General features: G+C 44.3%; 1 pseudogene; it reads right to left on the bottom strand.

The window, feature by feature from the left end:
• Positions 1 to 5,213: 5,213 nt before the first annotated feature.
• LOC112130318 (signal-regulatory protein beta-1-like) overlaps positions 5,214 to 10,197 on the bottom strand; it is a 52,893-nt pseudogene continuing 47,909 nt past the window's right edge.

The following is a 10,197-nucleotide window of genomic DNA, read 5'->3' as shown; positions in this document are numbered from 1 at the left end:
GTAAATTCATAAACCAACATCAGGCATGTAATAATATGAAACAGAAATAGGCGGGCATGAGGTAAAAACAACCATCTTGAAAAAATACTAAAACACAGACTTTGGAAATGAAAACATAATCAGTGCTGAAATCTTTTAAAAAACTTAATAGGTTGACTAGCTGACTATACATAAATAAGTATAATAGTAAGTTAGTAAGCTGGGTGATTATGTAGGGGAAATCTCCTGTGGTACAGCACGGAGACACACCCAAACAAAGTAATGTTGATAGGTAAAAATATACCACAATATTGTGGTATATCTTTTCCTATTGCTCTATTTTTACTTATCCACATTACTACATTAGTTTGAGAGGTGTGAGTCATAAAGCATTATGTCTCCAAAAATAAGAATTGGGCATATATGACTCAAAAATGCATAGTATAGTGTCAGGAAGATGGCAGAATCTGTGCTTAGAGCAGCAAGTGCATTCCTGTGAACTTCAATCCTTCAGTAAAGATCAACTAAGTACACAGATGCTTACAATTTTTGTGGAAATCATGTGGAGAATTGAAATGTAAATTTAGGTGACTTGGGGAAGCATAGATAAAATCTGAATGTTTGAGAGGACCAGGAGCCTGGGAGTCCATGAGCCAAAATTCTCCTTTATCTGCCATATTTCACCCTGACTCATCACAGCAGGTGCAGATAACCAGGGACGACTTTGGGACACATGAGAAACTGGGAGCCAGTGGATGCTCCAGAAGACTAAAGATGGAAGACTGTGGGCTTAGGAATCAAAACTTCCTGGTCTGAAATCCAGCTCTAATGGGTCCCAGCTGTGTGATCCTGGGGTCACTATTAACTTCCCTGTTTCCTGAGTTTCCCCAAGTGTACAACGGAGAGAATAATCATACCATCTTCATAAGTTTGTGATGAGAATTAAATGAACTAATGTATGCAAATTACTTAATACTATCTGACCATGTCCTCCAAAAGTTATATATTCAGTATTACCATTATCATTATAGATAGTAGTTAGATATTATTGTTATAGGTAATGTTTTGGTAATAGCAACAATTTTAAAAAACAAATCCTCTGCCCTCAAGCATTTATGATGCAGTGTGACTACCTTAGCCAGTGGCTGGTGGAGGTGGAGTACCACGACGATGAGCTGAGGTCATGTGCCCAGCCCTAGAATCATGGAGTCATTACCAGCACCAGGGGCATGCTATAGGCATGACATCTGGGGGAATCAATATGACCCCAGTAAGGGTCTACTCAAATGCTCATGGAAAAGCTGTTCCAAATCTTGTCTCATGCTGGAATGGGAAAGAAGAAAATGCTCCCAAATGTAAATCAATAGGAGCAGGTGAGATGGGCTGAGAGGGTGAGGAGACACCATGTAGAAATACACTCATGTAGAGCAGGCTGCCCTCACCTGTGAGTCCTGGCAGCAGAGGAAGTGGCAGGGGCTGTCCACATGGGCTGGGAGACAGGGATGGACATTGCCTGCCCTGTCAGACTGTCTCATGAAGAGAATCCAGACTCTACTCTGCAGGAAAGGAGGGCATCTGCTTATCTGCTAAGTTGTCTGAGGAGTGAGGTAGCTGTAGGGAGAAAGGGCCATGAGACTGGGACCATCCTCCATTGTGAAAGAGGAAGCGGACACAGTTGCCACCTCTGGGAAGTTGTGGATGTCTGTGCTTGGGGTTCCCAGGCCTGGGGAGCTTTAGCCAGTACTGGAGAGAGGTCCACTGCCCCAGAACCTGCTCTCTGTTTTCAGAGGCACTCATCTCATGCCAGAGGTCCCATGACCCTTCCTCACTGACAGCCCAGACCAAGAGGGCTCTGTAGTTAAGGACTGAGCTTGCAACTTCGGAGACCATAATTCCAGGTGTGGCACATTTGAGGGCTGTGGCTGTAGCAGCTTTCTGGGATGAAGCCCAGTCCCCTGCACAACCCCTGCAAAAAGTCCCTTAAGTCAACACCAAGGAACAAGCTGAGCAAATAAAAAATGACAACTCTTCTTAGATCTGTCAGAAAAACGAGGTCACAGGGCAAACCACTGTCCCCAGAATTGAGGAGCTGGGCAGGGTAATATAGAGAATCACAACTTCCTGAAGCCAAGACCTCTGTGGGAACCAGTGCTGGGGAAGGAAAGCCTGCACTGTAATTGAAGAATTTCTTGAGGCTCAGTGTGGGCCAGTCTTAGACACAAACTCCAAGAGGACCCAATAACGGAGGTCTCCCACACTTTTTTGAGTTTTACCTCTGGGATCTGGCTTAGCTCGTCAGAGTGAATATGGGAGAAATATTCACTTGTGCTCCCAGGACACAGAGAAGAAAAACAATCATTTAAAAATATACCAGAGTGTCCTGTTGTTCTTTGGCTTGTTCCATATAGTGAATATACAAGACAAAGGCAAGCACTGTTACAACTACCGTTGATACATTTTTACAAAGAAAGAAAACAATTTAACTCTCAGTGTTTCTAATGCTTTGAATTACAGTGTACTAAATATTTGAACTTCCTGCTACATTTCTAACTGACAGTATGACAGTTTCTAATACTTTGACAAAAATTATGAGGATCACAGAACAACCATTATTTTTCCCATTGAATGTAGAGTGGTTTTTCAGGGCTTCATGGTTTCCAGTTATTTTTACAATCCTGCACTGCCATGCAAAGTGAGGACATGCAAAATAAGCACACGCGGTAATACAATACAGTGCTAAGGAGAAAAACTGATCAGGATAAGAGGAATTGAAATTCTAGGGTAGGAGAGGAAAATGACTATTTTTCCACACCATGGTTTACAAAACGTGTCTTTAATAAAGTGAAATCTGAGCAGAAACTTACTTGAAGGAAAGAAGAGAGTGAGCCATGCAGCTGTTTTGGGGAAGACTCAGAGGAATGACAGGATTTGACTTTTCAAAAAAAAAAATCATGGCCCGGTGCGGTAGCTCACACCTGTAATCCCAGCACTTTGGGAGGCCAAAGCGGGTGGATCACGAGGTCAAGAGATCGAGACCATCCTGGCTACCACAGTGAAACCCCGTCTCTACTAAAAATACAAAAAATTAGCCGGGCGTGCTGGCGGGCGCCTGTAGTTCCAGCTACTCAGGAGGCTGAGGTAGGAGAATAGCGTGAACCTGGGAGGCAGAGCTTGCGGTCAGCCGAGATCGCGCCACTGCACTCCAGTCTGCAGCCTGGGTGACAGAGCGAGACTCCATCTCAAAAAAAAAAAAAAAAAAAAAAAATCATCGTGACTGAAAACTGCAATCCAGTAGAGACAATAGCAACAGTTTGGAAGAGATGATACTGATTGGGACCAGGAAGGAGCGATGGAGGTGAGAAGCAGGCAGGTTATAAATATAACTCAGTGATGTACGGGAGCAGGCTTGGGCTGGTTCAAGAGAGCCAACTGTCAAACTTTCAGGAATTTTGCAATCTGGTTGTTAAACTGTTGGAAGCTTGAAATTGGCCACATTGGGAGTATTTACACTACCAAAATTGACAAGCGCTATAAATCAGCCTTCTTTATCCTTTTGAAGAGTCAACTGTTATATATTTATCACCTCACCAGTGGACATAAGCACTTTGAAGGCATAATTGAATATTGCATGTAAATGAAAAAGAAATCAAGGAGGACTCCAAAGCTTTTGGACTGTCACAGCATTCCTGCCATGAGCAACAGGGTTAGGAAAGTTGCAGATTGTCAGAAACAACTAGTGTTTCCATCCCAGAGAGAGGAGGGAGAACTGCTTTCTTTTTAGGTGTGAGGAGTAGGACACTGTCTTAGTCCACGTGTGTTGCTATAAAGAAATACCTGAGGCTGGGTAATTTATAAATAAGAGGTTTATTTGGCTTGTGGTTCTGCAGACTGTACAAGAGCATGGTGTCAGCATCTGCTTCTGATGAGGCCCTTGGACTGCTTCTCCTCATGGTGAGAGACAAAGAGGAGCTGGCATCACATGGTGAGAGAGGAAGGAAGAGAGAGAGAGAAGAGGGAGGTGCTAGGCTCTTTGTAACAATCAAACCTTGTGAATACTAATCGAGCAAGAACTCAATTATTACTGCAGACAGCACCAAGTCATTCATGCTGTATCTGCCCCCATGACTCAAACACCTCCCATCAGGCCCTGCCTCTAACATAGGGGATCAAATTTCAACATGGGATTTAGATAGAACAAATATTCAAACTATCTTGGATGCTTAAACGAAGAAGAAAGAGAACTATTTTTTTTCCTTAAAACTGGGATGGGGGTTCATTTGTATTCAGGAGGCAATAGAGAACCTCAAAAAGGCTGGGGAGATGGAGTAGGCAGGAATCCAGAAGACAGAATAACTACTGAAAAGCTGGAGAGAGTCTGTGGTTTATGGCCTGTCTCAAATTGATGGATGCGAGGAATCCTGGTGTGTTCAGATTTGATGTGTTTCTCACATTCTAGGGGGATGCTATGAGTCATTGCCCAGAGCCCCATTCCTTGGCCCCTGCTCAGGACCATGTGTGAAGATTCCACTCTGGGGCATCAAGGTGGCAGAGACTGAGGGTTCCACATGGCAGGGGAGGAAGGAAGGAGCTATGGGAAAACACGTCCAGGTTTAATCATCTGCTCATCCTTCAAGAAATGTTTCCGAAGAGTCTGTTATGTTCCCGGTGCTGATCTCCTCCTGAAATGTCTGTGGTGGTTGGACAGGCAGCTCTGAGATAGGACTGTGCCAGCTCAGCCCTCCTCCTGAGTCCTGGCACCCTTTCCCGCATCCCTTCCACTCAGGCACTCAGAGGATCAGAGTGGGAACAGCTTTCAGAGTTGCCTATCTGGGGCTTCTCAGCATTACTCTACAGTGGGGATTCCTTAGAATGGAGTCCAGCATCAAATAATCTAGAGATGGCCTGTGAGGGACCACCTACAGAGTTGCCCCTCACTTAGCACCCTCTTCTCACCTCCCCAAGGCAACTAAGGCACCGTGGACACCTTTGAACAGCCTTGCTGTAACCCACTTCCTGCAGCACCCACATGCTTCCTGGGGCTGGGAGCCTCTTAGAGAGTTTCCTGAGACTCCCAAGGGTGCAGAGGGAGCTTGGTTACCTTCTCTAAACTCCACTGAGCCTGATGCTGCATGGCGTGTGAGCTGGGCCCTCCGGCTGGCCTTGCCCTTCGGCGGCAACCCTTGGCCAGCCCTTCTATCCCCACACTTACAGTCAGGCCTCCGCTTCAGTGGATGTTAGATGGCAGAGACATCAACCCCCAGCAGCACCCTGGGGCCCAGGAGGAGAGCTACAAGGAGTGGGGCAGTAGGAGCTGGCATGAGCCCTAGAAATCATGAGACTCCAGGAGGAGCCATGAGAGGGGCCACCTGGGATGGGCCTCCACTCACCCCATCCAAGGCTACCTGGGCCCAACAAGGCTCCAAAACTTTTGAATCTGAGTCCTTCCCTCGATGCCCTGGATCCAACCCAAGGCAGAAACCAGGGAAAGAGGCTCCTTCTGTCCAGTCACCCCATCTCCCGGTGCCAGGCTTTCCTACTGGAAGGAGGGTGTTGAGAGAGCTTGTACTCAGGTATTCATACATTGCAAGGAAGCCATGGACTTGTTTCTGAAAGGAGTGATGCCTCCTCAAGAAGAGCCTCAGGCACGTCCTTCAGGAGGGATTCCAGAAGAAGGCATTGTTCTCCTAGATGACAGCTCTAGGCCGGTTATGGCCCCCGAAGGCCTTCCAGTGGGACAAGATGCAAAGGTGGAAGACAGCACTATTGCTGATCCTGACCGTGTGTAGGCACAGGCTAATGTGTGTGGGATGTCTTCGTTTTTAACAAAGAAAGTTTAAAAAAGAAAAAAAAGAAGACAAAATTCTAAACTAGCAAAAACCTCATAGAATAAAGATGTAAAGAAAAAAAAGTTTTTGTACAGCTATAAAATGTGTTTGTTTTAAGCTGAGTGTTGTTACTAACAAGTAAAGTTAAAAAATTAAAAACTTTATAACATAAAAATGTTACAGCAAGCTAAGGTTAATATATTATTGAACAAGGCAAAATATTTTAAAAATCAATTTAGCATAGCCTAGACCAGGCATTGTGTCCCGTGTGTGTAGTCCCATCTACTCAGGAGGCTGAGGCAGGAGGATTGCTTGAGCCCAGAAGTTCTGGATTGAGTGTGTGCACTAAGTTCAGAATCAATGTGCTAACCTCCTGCAAGAGGAGGGACCACCAGGTTGCCTAAGGTAGAGTGAACCAGCCCAGGTCAAAAATGGAGCAGGTGAAAACTATCACACTGATCAGCAGTGGGATCATACCTGTGAATGGTCACTGCACTCCAGCCTGGGCAACACAGTGAGACCCCAGCTCTTTAAGAAAATTAAAAATAAAAAATGTATATACATTTGGTGTGGCCAAGGTGTATGGTGTTTATAAAGTCTACATAGGGTAGTTTCCTAGGACTTCACATGCATGCACCACTAACTCACTGACTTACCAAGAGCAACCAGTTCTGCTAGCTCCATTCATGAGAAGTGCCCAATACATGTGTACCATTTTAAAAAATATTTTTAAAAAAATTATTAAAAAATATTTTATATCATACATTTACTGCACCTTTTAATGTTTAGAAATGTTTATTTACTTACTTTTTTCTTTTTGACACAGAGACTTGCTCTGTTGCCCAGACTGGAGTGCAGTGGTGTGATCGTGGCTCACCACACCCTTTAACTTCCGAGCTCAAGTGATACTCCCACTTCAGCCTTCCAAGTAACTGAGATGACAGGTGTGCATCACCACACCTAGTTAATTTTTAATTTTTTTTTGTAGAGACAGGGTCTCACCATGTTGCCCAGGCTGATCTTGAACTCTTGGGCTCAGGTGATACCCCTTCCTTGGCCTCTCAAAGTGCTGGGATTACAGGTGTGAGCCACAATATCTGGCTAGAAATGTTTAGATACTACTGTGTTCTAATTGCCTACAGTATTCAATACAGTAAAATGCTCTACTGGTTTGTGGCCTAGGAGCAAGAGGCCATACCATATGGCTTAGGTGTGTAGTAGGCCATCCCTTCCAGGTTTGTGTAAGTACACTTTGTGATGGTCACGCCAAAACCAAATTAGCTTGTTGATAGCTGTTGTGAGACCTTGATTCTTGTCTTCTTGGTTTAAAAGAATTTAAACAAGAGACACACAGCAAAGAAGATGCAGCATAGAGTAATTTGTTGCAAAAGGAAAAGAATATTTTGAAAGTTAGGTGCAGAATAGACAGTACCTCCTGAGAGAGAGAGATAGGATTCAAGACGGGCTGTTCATAAGCATAAGACAGCAAAGACTGGCACTAGCGAGGCTCCCTCTATGGGAGTCTTCAATGATTATTCATAAGGAGGTGGAAAGAGGTGTTGCAAGTAAGCATGTTCTGGGCAGTCCTCTGGGTGCACCTGAGCAGTAGCTGTATGTGCTTGTTCATACATTGCATAGCTCATTAGCATCTTAACTCTCCACCCAAGGATGTGTTTTTTGCTATTATAATGAGCAAAGGGTCAGTTTGAGGACAGGTGAAGTCAAAATGCACAGAGAGGAAGTCCCTACTATAGATAGCTTTGCTTTAATCAGCTCAATTAAAATGCCAGTGCTGAGTCTTATTGTATTCGCTGTTCTGCCACCACTGTTGCTGCATCCTGAGAACAGGGTCACTTCCTTGACTACCTATCCTCCCTCAAGCTAATGACACATCTCTCAGGATGTATCCCCTTCATTATGAAATATATGAACATGTGAAGGAAATTGAATTGATAATTTTAACACTTCTGAAAATATTTCTTGAAGACCAGATACTTTCACAGGAATCTTTCTTTTTTTCTTTTCTTTTCTTTCTTTCTTCCCTTCTTTCTTTCTTTCTTTCTTTCTTTCTTTCTTTCTTTCTTTCTTTCTTTCTTTCTTTCTTTCTTTCTTTCTTTCTTTCTTTCTTTCTTTCTTTCTTTCTTTCTTTCTTTCTTTCTTTCTTTCTTTCTTTCCTTCCTTCCTTCCTCCCTCCCTCCCTCCCTTCCTCCCTCCCTCCCTCCCTCCCTTCCTCCCTCTTTCTTTCTTTCTTTCTTTCTTTCTTTCTTTCTTCCTTTCTTTCTTTCTCTCTTTCTTTCTTCTTTCTTTTTTTAACAGAGTCTTGCTCTGTTGCCCAGGCTGGAGTGTAGTGGCATGATCTCAGCTCACTGCAACCTCTGCCTCCTGGGTTCAAGCGATTCTCCTGCCTCAGCTTCCGGAGTAGCTGAGACTACAGGCACGTGCCCACCATGCCCAGCTAATTTTTGTATTTTTAGTAGAGATGAGGTTTCACCGTGTTGGCCAGGCTGGTCTCGATCTCTTGACCTCATGATCCACCCGCCTCGGCCACCCAAAGTGCTGGGATTACAGGCGTGAGCCACTGTACCGAGCCTTTCACAGGAATATTTTACCAAAAAATTAAAGAGGAATTAAAATCAATTTTAGCTCACACACACCACACAAAAAATAGCCATGAAAGAGATTTGAGAAAATTGTAAAATATACCCAATTTAGATGATATGAGGAAATTTTTGTTAATTTTATTAACTGTGATAACAATATTGATCTTGTAGAAAAACGTCCTCAATCATCAGATCACCCAGGATGGACTCCATTTGCTACTGCAGGCGCATGCATGACTGCGTGAGCAGTGGACGTGACTATGCACCTTCCATGCATCTCTGATTATAGGGGAAATTGTCCTTCACTTCCTGTCTTCACTCTTCCAGCAGGCAGGGACATGGACAAATCAGTGACCCAGCACAGACCCAGCAGATGAGGCTAATGTCTTAGGGCATGCAGGAGGAATCCGAGCCTTTGAAAAGTCTTCTGGAGCAGAGACCCCTCCTGGTATTGTATGAGAGGGAAACAGGACATATTTTGGTCAAAGAGAGGGGACTATCGGCCAACTTCAGATCCTTGGGACAACGTCTAGCAAAAGCGAATATTTCTCTAATTAGCACAAATTTGCCATATAGGCTGATAGTGGCCCTGTCTTCAGGGCCTCAGATTTACCTTGATTCATTTAGACTAATCACCTTGTCTAATGACAAGACATCTTCAACAACATCCCAACATCTCCCATTGTTCCTTAAGTTCTGAGTTTCCCTTCTGTAAAACTCCAAACTACTAGATGTTTGAAGCAGGAAAGGAGAGTATAGATGAACAGAAATTTGCACGTAGTAAATGTGCAGAGGGATGTTGTGGTTATTATTGGTCAAATATCAGCATCAGGACACAGAAGAGGCTCATGCTGTGACCAGTCACGGTCTCCAGGGGGCCTGGTCCAGTCTTAAATGCCTTTTCTGATTTTCCCACAGCAGATGCCAGAGTCTGCTGGGATGAGGTCGCAGATGTGATGGAAAAGTTTAGGACAGAACAAAAATGAGTCAGAGAAAGAATAGCAGGAGGGCTGTTCTGACAAGGAATGGAGAACATAAATAACCGTCTGAGACAGAAGGCAAAACACAGGACTCCATAAACAGATGATCTCCCTGCATCCCTCTTCTCCCTTTAATATATATTTGTGTCAAAAGATCTACCAAGTTGTGCATCAAACTCTTAGTAATGGTGACTCTTGGAGTGTGGGATTTGGGGTAGACAGCTGACTTTAAAAATCTACTCTATATTTATAGATTTCTAGGTTATTTTATAACAAGCATGACTATTACTATTAACATTACGGAAAAAGACAAAATTTTAAAATCGGGAGTAACCTCACCAAGGGTGGCCTCTGAGCTCTGCTCCTTCTGGTGGGCTGAGACCTCTAGGGCAAGGCTTTTGCTGACCACCAGCTGCCCATCATGCTCCACCTGGTAGGTAAGCACATCATCCCTGTGAGCAGATACATTCACCAGGAGCCAGCTTGTCCAGTTGTAGGTGCCATCCTTGTTCTCAATGAGGATGGAGGCTGTTTCTATCTGGGACACATTTCTGTTCTCCAACCAGGTCAGCTGTAGGTTCTAGGAGTAGAAATTCTTCACCTGGCAGGTGACGTTCACCTGGTTCCCTGCCTTTATGGGCTGTTGAGAAACCTCCAAGAAGGGTGAAACTGAAACAGCACAGGGCAGAAGCTCTGACCTTGTGGCACAGATAGATCACAGGGAGGGCTCCATAACTTAGCTCCCACCACCATGGTGAGGGCATCACCAGGACAGTGCTAGGCAGGCAGCAGGTGCTCAGACATTGAGGGTGC

This window comes from Pongo abelii, chromosome 21, assembly GCF_028885655.2.
Source record: "Pongo abelii isolate AG06213 chromosome 21, NHGRI_mPonAbe1-v2.0_pri, whole genome shotgun sequence".
Classification (NCBI taxonomy): domain Eukaryota; kingdom Metazoa; phylum Chordata; class Mammalia; order Primates; family Hominidae; genus Pongo; species Pongo abelii.
This window is presented reverse-complemented; position numbering and strand designations above follow the sequence as displayed.